Source organism: Myotis yumanensis, unplaced genomic scaffold (assembly GCF_028538775.1).
Source record: "Myotis yumanensis isolate MYYU_CA2020_CCGP unplaced genomic scaffold, mMyoYum1.0.hap1 SCAF_16, whole genome shotgun sequence".
NCBI lineage: Eukaryota > Metazoa > Chordata > Mammalia > Chiroptera > Vespertilionidae > Myotis > Myotis yumanensis.
This window is the reverse complement of record NW_027223767.1, coordinates 15,938,526-15,954,536: the sequence shown is the minus strand read 5'-3', so window position 1 is coordinate 15,954,536 and position 16,011 is coordinate 15,938,526.

Below are 16,011 nucleotides of genomic sequence, written 5' to 3'. Positions count from 1 at the left end.
TTGCACAGTAATAGGCAGGCAGCAGAATCAGGCTTGAACCCAGGCAAAGCGCCCTAGGCTTGTCGCTCCTGGAATGGTCTTGAGGTTGGAGATCTGAGTTTGAATCCTGATGGTGTAATTAACTGGCAGCTTGAGTCACTTTAGCCTTTGGGACTTCAGTTTCCTCATTTTGGGGGCTCAACGGGGGACCTGGAGGACTTTAGGAGACCAGGTGCCCCAGAAGTTGTGTGCAAAATTGCTTTCACGTGAGTATGTATGTGCCTGTTCCCGAGGAAGAGCGCCGTTTTGAGCAGGCACTCAAAAGGAGTCCGCGACCCAGACAATTACAAATGATGGAGCCATTGACTCCAGAGAGTCCAAGAAATCAAGTTCTGTTAAAAGCAGCACATGTCCCCAATTCTACACGCATCATTGCATCTAGTGACTAGAGAACATTTGTCTTGTCTCCTTGTGTTCTCTTCACAGGGAGAAGCAGGATACAACCAGCTAGATTACTAAAAATGATAAAACAGTATATCCAATTGCTCAGGGGATTGAAAAGTTTACAAATAATTGCAATTCCACTGGAAACATTTGGACATTATATATTATATGTTGAAGTTTTTAGAGGGAGTTTAATGTATTTTTCTGTTTCTCAGAATTTTATTCATAAAAAAACAAGCCCAGAAGATTGATTTGTTGTTCCACTTTATTTAGTTTTTTAAAGTTTATCTTTATTGTTGAAAGTATTACAGATATCCCCCTTGTTCCCCCCAATTGACCCCTTTCATCCCACATCCACCCCTCCCAGGCCTTCACCACACTATTGTCTGTGTTCAAGGGCTGTGCATATCTTTCTATATAAAAGCCAAGCAACCGGAATGACCGGAATGACTGCACCAGTCGCCATGACCTGCACTGTGGCTGGCCAACCAGCTTGATCGGGGTCAAGGCCAGCTGGCCAACCTCCCACGGCCCCTCCCTCAGGCTGGCCAGGCCCCTGATCACCACCCCCCAATAGGGGGTGGGGCTGGCCGGCCAAACTCCTGCAACCCCTTCCCCCAGCTGTGCACGAATTCATGCACCAGGCCTCTAGTATGCATATAAGTTCTCCCGTTAGTCTCTCCCCACCCACCACCTACCTACACCTTCCCTCTGAGATTTGTCAGTCTGCTCCATGCTTCTACTAGGATGTCTCTGGATCTATTTTGTTCATCAGTTTATTTTGTTCATTAGATTCCATATATGATTGAGATCATAATGCTTGTCTTTCTCTGACTGGCTTATTTTGCTTAGCATGATACTCTCCAGGTCCCTCCATGCTGTCTCAAAGGATAAGAGATCCTTCCTTCTTATAGCTGCACAGTATTACATGGTATAAATGTACCACAGCTTTTTTTATTCACTCATATACTGATGGCCACTTGGGCTGTTTCCAGATCTTAGTTATTATAAATTGTGCTGCTATGAACATAGGGCTGCATATATTCTTTCTGGTTGATATTTCAGGTTCCTTATGATATATTTCTAGAAGTGGGATGACTGGGTCAAATGGCAGTTCGATATTTAATTTTTTGAGGAAACGCCATACAGTTTTCCACAGTGGCTGCACCAGTCTGCGTTCCCACCAGCAGTACACTAGGGTTCCCTTTTCTCCACATCCTCGCCAGCACTTGTCATTTGTTGATTTGTTGATGATAGCCATTCTGACAGGTGTGAGGTGATATCTCATTGCCATTTTAATTTGCATCTCTCTGATGAACAGTGGCTCTGAGCATTTTTTCATATGTCTCTTGGCAAGTCCATCTTTAATTAGCTTCAACATTTATTTTTACTTTTTATAAAGTCAATTAAGAAAATAATATGTAATTAGAGAATTTTGATTGTGGTTTTGCATATTTGTCTAAGCATTTTAATTAATTTCAACTTTAGCAAGCAGTCGCTGATAAATGCATAGCAGCTTTTCACTAATGCATGAAGTCCCTCCTGATGTCTTAAGAGTGGGAAATAAAAAAGAGATCATGAAGGTACAGATGGGCAGTGCCTAGTTAAAGCACTTAGCATGGGGCCTGGCCACTTACCTTGGTGCTAGGGTGGGAGGACAGTAGCTTCCAAACTTGTCCACATGCTGGAATTGCTTGGGAAACTTCCAAAAAAAACCCCAAAGCCCCCGGATGCCTGCACAACCCCAGCGAGTGGGATTTCATTGGTCCAGCACGTGGCTGGGACTCGGAAGTTTTTGAAAGATGCCAGGTGATTCTCACCCACAGAGGGGAAAAGGCTGGTTCTGAATCCCAGAGCCGGCCTGAGCCTTGGGACTTGGCCCCTGGCCCCTGGCTTTCCCATCGGAAGAATTAGAAAACGGGACAGATGCGCTTCTGCAGATTCCGCAAGTGGAGCTGCACAGAGTGGGGACAGGCACGTGGTGCTCATGAAAGAAAGATGGGCTGGGTTGCTGCAGGGGGAGAGCTGGGGTCAGCGGGTGGACAGCCAGGAGACCCTGAGCTCCCTCCAATCACAACCTGTCCCTGGATGAGCCGCAAGGCATGAAGGGGACCTGCCCCCAGGCTGGGAGGGTCTGGGAATCATTGAGGACCCGGCTCTCCTAACCTCTGTGGGTGAGCTCCTAAGCAAGCCCACCCAGCCCAGGTGCAGGCAAGCTCTTCATCTGGGCCGGCCCGGGGTAGCACCAGGAAGAGAGGGTGGGGCCTGCCAGATGTTTTCCTGGAAAGTGGAGCAGGATGTGGAGGTGCTTACAGACCCTCCCCTCATTCACCTGCTCAATCCTCCACTCTGGTGTGGACCCCCCTGCCCCCCCCACCCCCGCCACCGCCCCGCCGGCGTCCTCGAAGCTCTCCCAGACCCCAGACACAGCTGTGCTAACAGAGGATTCCAAACCACGTGTTTCGCGAAGGTACAAGCAGGCCGACAGAATGCTGGTGACATCTGCACATGTGACAGGAGTAGCGTTTCTGAGGAAGATAATGGGATTAAGGGAAAGGCCTGGACATACGGCCTCCTATCAGACTCTAAAATTCATTCGGGCGCTGAGTGAAAGGCAGTGTGCGCGGTAATAATAATGACGCTTTCTATGTCCCAGGCATTGCACTAAGCATTTTACAGGCATCGTCTTTTTCAATCTGCCCAACAGCCCTGGTGTAAGAAATATTAGTGCCTTTCGCTCCTCTGGAAAAGAAGGCACAGAGAGGTTAATACTTTGCTCAAGGTCACACAGTGAATGCCAGAGCTGGGATTTGCACCAGGGCGTCCTGACTCAGGGGTCTATGTACGCCAGCAAGACACCATCCACTGTATCTGACAGCCGGTGGAGGGATGGGGGACGACTGGGTTAGCATCCTGACTCCCGGCCTCATCACTGGGGCACATTCCTTAACCCCTTGACCTTTACTTCCCCCTCCTGCCGACCTCCAGGCGGTCTGGTGAATATCAGCAACAATGAAAAACACGGAGCTTCCCCACACATTGTTTCTGGCTGAGATTCCCCCAGAAGGGAGGGGGTGGGTGGAGATGTAAAGAGGGGGTGTCAAGGTGAGACATCCTGGAGGACAGGAACCAGTGACGGGGACTATAGGCGTGGACTTGGAAATGGCCATGAGTTTTTTCCTCTACATCTTAACTTTCTTTCAAGATGTTTCCTCTTTGCAGACTGCCCCACCCTGCACCACCCTTCCTTACATAAATCTCACGGGCTCTTCAGGGTCAACTCCAATGTTATCATTGACGTAGGACCTACCTCCTCTGTCTCTGGTTATGGTTAGTTGCTTGTCTGTCTGTCGCCCCAACTCACACCCAGCCAACCACGGGTGCAGGTGATTTGGGGAGTCATCACCGTCAGCCTCAGGGTCGCGCATGCTGTGTGCCGAGCAGGCAGCGAGGCGCTGTGCTGTGCTGTGCTGTGCTGTGCTGTGCAGAGTGGCCGTCACACACTGGCCGGCCTGAACGGAGGTAAAGGATGCGCATCTGGGATAATTAGAGCAGACGTCAGCATCTCCCCCACACAACCCCACGCCAGCGCCCAAGGGTGCTCAGAGCAGCAACCAGGGCCCTTTTCTTTTGAGTTTTAAAGAGAGCATAATTTTATAACGAGTGCATGCATATGCTCTCTTTAAAAAGATTAGAATATCACAGAAAATGTAGAATTTCTGAGCCATCGCTATTTTTAGCTGGAGTGGGTAACCAGGCACATTCCGGTTGTACAAAAGCCGGCCCCTGTTCCCACCGACATCTGAACCAGTGGCTCTGGGCTTGTATGAAGGCATCATTCTGCTACCCGTTTCTGGCCGGTCGCCAACCCCTCCCCAGCCCCAACCCCATAAGAAACTAGATGAAAAATGCTCTCTTGTGAGCTCAGAATTCCTCCGCAGGCCACTGTGGCTACCGCTTGGCAGCTGTCCGGAGCTTCCGGCAGTCTCTTTGTGTGAGGCCTGTGGGTCAGGGGAGGGGGGGGGACCAATCTCTCAGACTGATTAAACAGGGCTGCCCAGTGCTACCTTCCACTGGGAGGAGGGAGAGGGAAAGCAGAAACTCTGGGCTGGACCAGGAAGAAGGGGTAATAATACACACCTCAGTGCGTTGGATGCCATGAGAAATTGTGTGCAAGGTGGGAGAGAATATTAAAGGAAGGTTATTTCAATAGTTGAGTTTGAATGTGATCTTAGTCAGGCTTTATTCTTTCAAGGGACCGCGGTGCTGAGGAAAATGATGTAATGACAGAGGTACTTCACCTCCCAGACAAAAATTACATGGGGGAATTGTGCCCACTTCTGTCGGTCGGCCGTGCCTTTGGAAGGATCCTGTGGCCAGAGTGGGCCTGAGCCCTGGGAGGCGTGATCACAGAGACTGCAGCCTCCCCCAGGACAGCATGTTTGGGTGGGAGTTTGTTTTTCAGACCACATGCAATTGCATCAAATGACTAGTCTCTGGATGGGATTCAAGCCCGGGGATATCTGTGATTGTGTTTGGGGCAGACTCCAGGCCGGCTGGGTGGCAGAGCCAGGGGATGCCCTGCTGGCTCCTGCTTAGTTGGCATGCAAAGGGGAGGAACCTTGTCATTAAACTCTTAGACAAGAAGCAGCAGCTCCTTGGCCTTCTGTCTGCATTTGTGGTCCCAAGTACTTCCCCCTCCCGTCCTTCTGCCAGAGGTCTGTTTCCACACATTCTCAGTTCTTTTTCCTGGTTAAAGCCCCGCCTCCCCTCTCCCCGACCCATTCCCATCCAATCAGCGGTCACAGCTCCCCTCTTTGTCCCCAAAGGGACATTTCAGGGACAGTGTTCAGGGGCCTTCTCTCTCTCTCTGGTGATTTATTATTATTTCTGTTTTTTTTAATGTATTTTTAAAAATCCTCCCCAGAGGATATTTTTCCATTGATTTTTAGAGAGAGTGGAAGAGAGAGGGAAACACAGAGAGATTTAAATATTGATGTGGGAGAAACACATCAATTGGTTGCCTCCTACATGAACCCCAACCAGGGCCCAGGCCAGGGAGGAGCCTGCAACCGAGTTATATACTCTTGACTGGAATCGAACCTGGGACCCTTTGGTCCACAGGCCTACGCTCTATCCACTGAGCCAAACCAGCTAAGGCTTAGGTGATTTTTTAGATCTCAATCATGGTACAGAATCCGTAGTGGCTGTCAGATCGCATGGGACACAAGGCAAATGACCATGCCCATCAAATCTTTTGTTGTCACCTTTTTGGGCGTGAAAGAGGAAAGAATTCAGACCGTGAGCATATTTTTATTTTCAGAAACAGAGGTGAACTTACCATGCATGAGTGAGAACCCTCAGACCTCATTTTAGAGAATAATTAGTGTCTTTCAATTTTTAAATATGGAAACTTAGATTCATGTCTTGAATGAAGGCGTCCTTTTTGAGTCTGTGTTTCTTTCTTCCTTGCTCTTGACATCGCGTGGTCTTTCTCACAATGCTGTGCTTGAGCTTGCACTGGCTCTGAGATATTATTGTGCTCATCTCTTCCAAATTTTCTACTCATGAGGTCACGTGGGTAACTCGAAATGGCGATGATGGGAGTATTTACACCACAGAAATTGGCGAACACTACAAATCAGAGCATTCCTCCCCAAACTCCATAGAGCTGATTGTTAAACCTTCAGCTGTTCATCACTGCTTTTCTATCTCATTCATGTGACATGTGCTCCATTCAGAAGGCCAGGGGTACATCAAGGTCGATAATTGAACAGAAAAAGACAAAGCTAAATAAAAGTTTATTATTCTTTAACATACATCATGAAAACATAAACATTAATTCAGAGGAGAGGTATAGTCATCAGCTTTTTTAAATTGGCAGGTTAACTTATTTCTTCCAAAAAATGAATCAGAGAAGGGATCCTATATAATAAAAGCCTAATATGCAAATTGTCTCCTCGACTGGGAGTTTGACCAGAGGGTGGGGCAGGCAGCTGGGGGAAGGTAGGCACCCCAGCCTGTAGCTGCTAGGGACCCTTCCCGTGCATGAATTTTGGGCAGTTGGCCCCTAGTATCTACTTATATAAAAACCCTGGGTGGTGTTCATCACAACCAGAACCTTGACCAAGCAGAAGGAAGTCAGTCCTGCAGGGGTTGTCTTGGCAACAGCTGTGCCCTCCCCTGAGCTGTTTCCTGTAAGGGCGGGTTTGAGGCAGGAACCTGCCCTGGGGGCGTGTAGGCATATCTTTATAAAGTGTGCCGTGCCAACACGGACAGGGGTGAACCTGAGTGGGGGCGGCTGAAAGGCTTAGAAAAGACAGACAAGAGAAAGAAAACCAGGTCTCCGTGGGATGCTGCTTCTCTGAGAGACAGCAACCAGGCCCACAGCCATGCCTTTATTTTATAGCAGATGCTATGAGGCAAAGTAAGGGTGTGACCAAGATGTTTACAACATTCTCCTGGGTTTCAGTCCTACTCAACTACATGCACCTGAATTCTATCAAGCCTACACCAACCAAGGTTGGTTCAACATAGGATCCTAACAGGACTGATCTCAATTGTGTTGCCAGGAGCCTACACGGATCCTATGCCGTCCAAAGATCAGGACCCGGGGTTCCTTCCCCTCTGATCTCCAATTGGGATCCTTCCCTGACCCTCTGACCTGAGAACTTCCTTAGGGAAAGGCCTGGGCCTCCTCCTGTGGGAGGACCAGGGAGCATGGCACCTCCTGGGACACGGGAAGTTCTCTCTCCTCCCTCTCATCTCACACACCAACAAAAATAATGGATAGCGAGGTGTTTGCTCTGGACTCCAAGCAGGGAATCATGTCAGTAGCACACTCTAGTTCTCCAACTCAATACGGACATTCCTGGGTAAGGCCCTTAATGGCACATTCCTGTTTGCAGAAATAAAGACCAAATGCTGATCATTTAAAAACCAGACCTTGCATCCTAATCTTACCTAAGAACCCTCTCCCCCTAGTCCCACAGCCTCTTAAAAACTTTGTCCCCCAACCCACCAGGAAAGCATCTTTTCATATTAAAAAGAAATTCCATCCAGATGAATCTCCCTCACCATGGGAGGGGTTTTCACATTCCTTCACAGAAAGCTTGTCATTTCAGGCTGAAATCCTTGCAATCAGATCTTCCGTTTCTTTCCCCTGGTGTCGTGATTCAGGGCTCTCGTTCTCACTTCCCAGCCCAAGGAATGTTCTCCTGGATCTTCCTGTCCAAACACCCCCTCCTCCCTCAGAGACACAGGCCGTGACCCCTGGCAGTTCCAGAGCAGCACGTAGCCCCTGCTTCCAGCTCTGGAGGGGAGGGGAATACTCAAATTCAATCTCGGAGCATCCTGTTAGCCTATCCAGAAACTTAAACTAATTTGTTAAAAAATATATATATATTTCTGAATGAGAGGAATGAAGAGGGATGGGGGATAGAAACATCCACGAGAGAGAAACATCATTGATAGGCTGCCTCCTACACACCCCCTACTGGGGATTAAGCCCAAATACTAGGCATGTGCCCTGACGGAGAATCAGACAGGTGACTTCTTGGTTCCTGGGTTGATGCTCAACCATTGAGCCACACCAGCCAGTCTTAAACGAATTTTTTTCAGCAAAAAATATATGTGTATATATATACACATATATATGTTTATAAATATGTACATATACTAGAGGCCCAGTGCACAAAAATTTGTGCACTTGGGGGAGGGTTTGTCCCCCAGCCCAGCCTATGCCCTCTTGCAATCTGGGACCCCTAGGAGGATGTCCACTTGCTGGCTTAGGCCCGCTTCCTGGGGGATCGGGCCGAAGCTGGCAGTCAGAAATCCTGCCACAGGCTCATGCGACTACAAAGAAGCTGTGAACACTTATTTCTTAGTAGGTGAGGCCAGCCCCACAGGAACTTCTCTTGCATCCCTCTGATCCACCATGTTTCATAAATACTTAGAATTTTTTCCCTCAAATGAACCATTAGACGTTAAATACGAAACAATAGAGCCACAAAGGGCCCCATGCTTTTCAGCAGAAAGCATTCTCCCTCCCTAGGTGACTACCAGAGTGCAGACCTGATGGCCTGAAAATATGCCCCAGAGGTTAGTCAATATTGTCTGTATTTGATTATAGAAAAGGCTCTCTTTAAAAAAAAAATCCAAACTGCATAGTGAGAGCAAATCAAAGCTTTTTTTCTTTTTCTTTTCAGCATCAGTTTCATCTAAGCATCTTTCTAAGCGAGGACTACTCAGATGCCTTGCCTTTGTCCTCCCTCCCCCCCACCCCCCGTCCCCTAATTTTTTTTTTTTTTAAATAGATTTTATTGATTTTTTACAGAGAGGAAGGGAGAGAGATAGAGAGTTAGAAACATCGATGAGAGAGACACATCGATCAGCTGCCTCCTGCACATCTCCCACTGGGGATGTGCCCGCAACCCAGGTACATGCCCTTGACCGGAATCGAACCTGGGACCTTTCAGTCCGCAGGCCGACGCTCTATCCACCGAGCCAAACCGGTTTCGGCCCCCGTCCCCTAATTTTTATATTTAAAAAAATATGAACAGGGTAAAAGAAATGTTAACAGTACAAAGAGTACTGAGACATGGCCCTCCCGCTTCAGGCTTGAGGCCTCCATCCCCCAGAGAGACAGGCACCGTCAGCAGTGCCTTTCTGCGTCCTCCCAGAGATGGTACACGCCTGTGAGCTTCTGGAATAGGTGCACATCCTCTGTTACAGCCGGGAGCACTTACACATTTCCCGCCCTTGTTTCCACCGGCCACCCCATGCCCCACACCCCAACCCTGCTAAATTTATTTGGAGATTGTTCCATTTCAGGACATATGAAGTTTGACTAGGGTGTGTATTGTTTTAATTCAATAAATTTTGTTGTTAAACGGAGCCAGAATTAAATGCAGTTCCTGTGTACAATTCAGTGATGTAGACAACTGTGTCCATTGTGTTAGCAACACCCCATTTCCACCTCCTCCCCTCCCCCCACCCCTGAAAGTTCTGCTGCCCCTTCCAGGAATCTGCACCTTCCCCAGGTAACCGCTGTTCTGACTTCTGTCTCCATGGCTTAGTTTTGCCCATTAAACCGTCTATGAATGGAACCCTACAGTACACACTCTTTTGTGTGTGATTAACAAAATGCTGTTGAAATCCGTTCCTGTTGTGTTGTGTATCCACTCATTCCTTTTATTATAGTTGCTAAGGAGTGTTCCACTGTATGGATAAGCCGCAATTTGTTTGTTCTCCTTTGATGGGCATTCGGGTTGTTTGTTCCAGTTTGGGGCTATTTTGAAGAAAGATGTTATTAAGTTCTCTGAACAAGTTTCTTTGAGGACACATTTTCTTTTCTCTTGGGTGTATGGCCACAAGTAAGCCTCAGCCTTTTTAAGAGCTGCATAGCATTCCATTGTGTGTCTACCATATAAGAAACAAGTGCATACTGATGGGCATCTGGGTAGTTGCCAGGCTTTTGTTAATCTATATATAAATGACTAGTATGCTACGTGTCCCTCCTATGTCTGACTGGTCACTATGACCTGCACTGACCACAGGGGGCAGACTCTCAATGCAGGAGCTGCCATCACGCGCCCTGGCCGGCACCACGGACTTGGCGCCGATAAACCAACACTCGGCTTCCCCCAAGTGGGACACAGGCCCCGCCACCACCCCTGGAGCGACACCCCACCAAATCGCAGCCAACGCTGCCAAGACCTCATGGCGCAAAATGTGGCCCACAGGCCAGCCCAGCCCAGCCCAGAAACGGTCTCTGTGGGCGCCGGGTAATGATGTCATGTAGCAACACCCGCTTCCCCTCCCTAGCGACTAGTCTCCTTGGAGTTTCTTCAGCCCAGGAACACAGGTGGAAACATTTACCCTTTAACCAAATGTCTGTGAAGCGTTTAGCTGTGCCTCATCTCATTTGATCCTCACAGAAGTCCTGGAGTAGGTAGATAGGAGACTTGGTGGAATCCTACTTTCTTTTCATTAGCGGGAAAATGGAGATTTAGAAAGTTTAGAAACTTGATCCAACTGAAAAGAAGTAAGAAATGGTGGACCTTGAAAATGACTTCAGGTTTTCTCACTGCACAGAATATAGTCAAACACTGCTGCAGTTAAATACTTTACCCTTTGTTCTCCCTGCGTGATCTACAATAATAATCTGTTTCATGTTGATATTTACTGCTGTGTTGCTGACAATTACCTGAAAGAGAAGTTGGGGTGCTTTGCTGGGTTAGAAAAAGTTTAGCTAAATCAGAAAGCAGGTCTAATTAAGCAAGTTTTTTCTATATCTATAAAAGGCTAAGTTGACTCGCACATGCACAACACATTAAAACTCCCGCTGGCCCAGTCGCAGGTGTGTGTTTCCATCTGTCATTGTCGATAGTGAATTTGGTTGACACTTCTGTTATAGAGAAAGGGTGAATAGTGATATTAAAATATTTCTTCTAATTAATTTCCTTTTCATGTGCATGAATTCATGCACTGGGCCTCTAGTACTGTAATTAAACACGTCTGTGTTTGCATCTGTGTGTGCCTATGTGAAGACAATATTTTCTTAGAATGAAGTGCTGGCTCGGGGAGTGTATGTATTTACATACGGGACAGATATTGCAACCTGCTCTCCAAAGATGTAGTGCCAGGATATATTCTCAAGAATTGTGCCTGAGACCTTACTCTCCCACACCCTTAGCAACTCTGTGTGTATCAAACTTCCCAGTCTCTGCTGATAGTTGAAAAATGCCATCTCATGATTTGCAAATAACATTGAACATTTTTCACATATTCATAATCCATTTGTGTATCTTTTTTTGGTAAACTCCCTCTTTTTCTCATTTTTGAGAGTTTTTAAAAGGCCTTTTTTTACTCATTTGTAAGAACTCTTTATATATTAAGGAAATTAGTCATTTGTCTATCACAGGAAGTTATAGTTTATGTTAAGCTCTGGTGAAGCTAGTTACTGTTTATTCTTTTTAATTTATTCCCCCTACCTATTCTCACATATTTTTCCATAAGAATTTCTGAATCAGCTTTCTCTAGTTCCAAAAACAACCTGCTTGGCCTTTACCCTCTGGCTCTCTCTCCTACTACTGTTTCCTTCTCCCTCCAGGGTTTCTTACCTCAGCACTATTGGCATTGGGACCTAATAATTCCTTTTTTGTTGGGAGCAGTTCTGTGCACTGTGGGGTATTCAGCAGCATCTTGGCTTCTAGTCACCAGATGCCAATAGCAACCGTGGATCTTCCCACCCCTGGTTGTGACAATGAAATGTGGGCAGGCAGTGCCAAGTGTCTGAGGGACTCGCTCTGATTAGCTGCACGGCTCTCCTCAACGTTCCTAGAGCGGGCAGAGCACACTCCTGCCTCCTCTGAATCTCTGCTCCAATGTTCCTTCTCAGCCTATTTCAGACCACACTTCCCCTGCCTGCCCCACACTCTCTATACTGTTCCTGATGTTCCTTTATTTTGCTTTTCATCTCCTAAAATACTATATAATTTACTCCTTTAGGCCTTTATTTTGTTTGTCTCTCCTCCTCCTTTAAGAGTGTAATTCCCACAGGGCCAAGATTTTTATCTATTTTGTTCTCTCCTGTGCTGAGAACACACCTGGTACATAGTAGGTGCTCAATAAATATTGATTGATTGAATGAATGAATGAATGAATGAGTGAATGAATTGGAGGAAAAGATGTATATATTGGTTTAGGTGAGAGATTACATCTTGACAATATTGATTCATCCTACGTAATATACAATGATATTTTTCATATATTAACGCTTACTTTTACGTGGGGACACGCAGCAGGCAGGTCTGGGCTGTTGGGAGGCTTGGCCGGGGCCCTGCGGCTCCCAGGGCGGCAGGCGGCAGGCCCCATGGGGCCGTGGCAGTGTCCTGCGGTCGGTTCGCCACTTCACATTTATAGCTGCAGGCTTCTCAGTTTACTGTCCCTGGTGGAGGCCTGGCTCTCTGCACCGCAGCTGTGGTGAGCTGGGTGCCTGCCTGAGCGCTGAGCTGAGGGAGGCTCCGAAGTTTCCCACGAACCCCCGCCCAGGGCTGGCCCTGCTCTCTGCCCAGAACCTGGTTTCAGGCTGGAGGAGCTGCTGGATGTGGAGGGTCCCCCGGCACCCCTGCCGCACGGGCCTCCATGAGCAGTGGAACCTTGCCAGAGAGCGGGTGCAGCAGGGGTCTCTGGGGCAGAGAGCTGATGGAGCCGGTGAGGGTGAGGGTGAGATTGGAGAGGGGCTTACAGCCAGGGCTGGGTGCCTGGGGGTTGTTACCCGATAAGCAAACAGGAAACATCCAGCTGCTGTTCTGCAATGTGAATCCCTTACCCTGTGGGGTTTCCCATGCAGCCCCATGCCAGAGCGGCCTCCCCAGCCTCGTGGTGCTCCTCTCAGCAGATGGATGTGTCTCTGTTCAGCACGCAGGGTCTGAGGCTGGGAGAGGTTAGGGAGGGAGGCAAGTTGTCTGAATGCTGGCAGCCTTGGTGGAGCCTGGAGCAGGACCATGAGCCTGACTCCAAAGCCTGTGCCAAGTGGACCCCAACTTTGGTTGAACTGGGGACTGGGGTCCTGTTGGTTTGCCAGAGCCCTGGGAGGAGCAGGGCCTGGCTCCTGAGCACCCAGAGGCAATTTGCCTGCTCTCAGTTTCGGGGTGTGTGTGTGTGTGTGTGGGGGGGGGACAGTGCAGATGGACTCCTGCCCTGCCCTCCCCACCTGGGCCCAGGGCCCTGGCTCTGCCTGCTCTTTGGTTGGGAACTCTGGGAGTAGGAGGGCAGGTCTGAGAGGGAGGGAGTCTGGGGTCAGGCATGAGACAGGCCTCTGGGCGTCTGGAAGCTCACACCCTGCAATCGAGGGAAACCCCAGAGAGCAAACAGAGGAGGGGTGGGGGCAGGTAGGGCCATGATTACTGGGTGGGGTGTGGAGGCACCCATGGGAGGGAGGCTGGGCCCACCTTGGGGAGGTGAGGCAGGAGGGCAGATACCTAAAAACGGAGCTGATTTCATATAAATAGAATACCTGTTGGGTGTGTTTCCTTTTAAAGCTGGGATTTATTTCAGGGTTCCCTTCCTCAGCAAACAACCAGCGTGCCAGTCTGTGGTGGTTTCAGCCTGGCGACACGGGTGGCTGACCAGTCAGGTCAGGTGCCCTTCCTCTGGTCTCAGATGCAAAGGCCAATCCAATTCTGCCTTTACTGACTGCCCGTGGGGGCCTGGTCTGTGCTGAATGGGTCACAGGAAGAAGCAGGTCCTGTCCCTGCCCCCGAGGGTGAGGCAGGCCTCCTCCAGATAGTACAGGAGGGACAGGTTAACTCGGCCCCTGCCAACCAGGAAAGGTTCCAGGGTCTTGTGTAATCAGAGCTTTGAAGGATGAATATGAGTTTTTCAGAGTCTCCTTTATTTCTTATAACAAACAGTAAGCCCCTACTATGTGCTGGGTGTCAAACTCGTAATAGAGACACAGGACACAGGCCCTGCCCTGAGAGGTCCAGCAGGACAGTCATGTGAGTGGTGACAACAATGTCTAAATGTTAAAATAGAAGTGTGTGTAAGATGCGTCAGGGGTCAGGGAGGGACCCATGCATTCTTTGTGGGGACATAAGAACAGGGGCTGGCTTGTCCTGACCGTGGCTGAGGCCAGGGGAGCTGTGTGCAGCAGGAGAGTTGTGCTAAGAAATACGTACTTGGGCCTGGCCCGTGTCACTTAGTGGTTGAGCATCATCCTGCAAACCAAGAGTTTATGGTATGATTTCAGGTCAGGGCACATGCCCTGGTTGCCGGCTTGATCCCTCTCATCATTGGTGTTTCTTTCTTTCTCGCCCTCTCCCTTCCCCTCTGAAATCAATAAAAATATATTTTATAAAGGAAGGAGGCACAGGGAGATTTGACTAGAAGACAGAAGAGGAGAGATAACGTGATGACAAAGCAGAGAGATTTGAAGAGGTTATGCTGCGGCTTTGAAGGTGGCTGACGGGGCATGATCCACAGGGTGCAGCTCTGGAAGCTGCACAGGCCAGGAAGCAGATTCCCCCCTGAGCCTCCCAATAGATTGGTGGCCTTGTGAAAAGTAGAGTGAGATCTCTCTCTCCCTCCCTCACTCTTTACACACATACACACACACACACACACACACTCACACTCTGAGAAAAGGACATCTGAGCACACAGCAAGAAGGCCCCCCTAGGGAGATCCCACTCTCCTCCTTATAAGGCCACCAATCTAATGGTTACAAATTCTGAGGTTCCCACTACCCCTTAAAGTACGAACCATAAGCATGGGGGTACCCAAGTCACCCTCACTTCTGATCAGCCTGCTACACATTTGGGACTTTCCATGACGCCCTCAGGTACAATAATTCACTGCAATGACTCACAGAACCTGGGAAAGTGCTACACTTATAATTACAGTTTATCATAAAGGATGCAAACCAGGCCGGGCCAAGGGGCAATGCACTGGGCGAGGTCTGGCAGGCTCCAGTACGTGAAGCTTCCATGGCCTCAGGGATGTGCCCCCTCCCACCACAGAGCTGTCTGATCAGCAACCAGGAAGTGCACCTGGGCTCGAGGTCTGGAGTTTTTCATCGAAGATCCAAGTTTCCATCTGTTATCATTTCCCTTCAACCCAAAGCACGTCATTCATTTTGCAGTGTAGGTCTTCTGGCAATGGACTCTTTTGGTCTCAATTCTTGAAGACTCTCTTCATTGGGTATAGAATTTTGAGTTGCCAGGTTTTTCTTTTCTTTCAGACACTGAAAATGTTGCCTGCTCTTCAAAATAACTGATGAGAAGCCCATGGTTCCCCTTGTATAATTGGTCATTTTTCTCTGGCTGCTTTTCTGTTTATCTTGGGTTTTCAGCAACTTGATAATGATTTGCCTTGGCACAGTTTTCTTCATATTTATCCTGCTTGGGGTTTGTTCAGTTTCTTAAATCTTTACAGTTATGTGTTTTGCCAAATTTTAGACAAATTTCCAGTCATTTTTGGCAAATATTTTTCTGCCCCATTATTTCTCTCTTTTTCTACAATGATGATTCAATGTATGTTAGACATTTTAATATTTCCCCACAAGTCCCTGAGGTTCTGTTCTATTTTTTTTCCCCACGTTTTCTCTCTTTTTCAGATTGGATAATTTCTATTGATCTAGTTTCAAGTTCACTGACTCCTCTGTCATCATCCATCTAGTGTTAATATTTAATTTTAGATATTGTGTTTTTCAATTTTAGAATTTCTACTTGATTTATTTTTATAGTTTGTGTTTATCTGCTGAGATTTCCTATCTGTGTGTTCATTATAAGTATTTTTCTTTACGTCAATGAGTGTGGTTACTATAACTGTTTTAAAATCTTTTTCTACTAATTACAACATGTGGGTCAACTTATAGTATTGGTTGTGTTGTATTATTCTTTTTATAATGGGTCCCCCCATTTATCTCTTTCTTTGCTTGTCAAACAATATGGGATTGTATCTTGTACATTGTGACTATTATGTTGTAGAGATTCTGAGTTCTGTGATAGTCCTCTGAAAAGGATGGAGTTGTTTTTTAAGCAGGCAATTAACTGATTGGATGCAAATGCAGACTGAATTTCA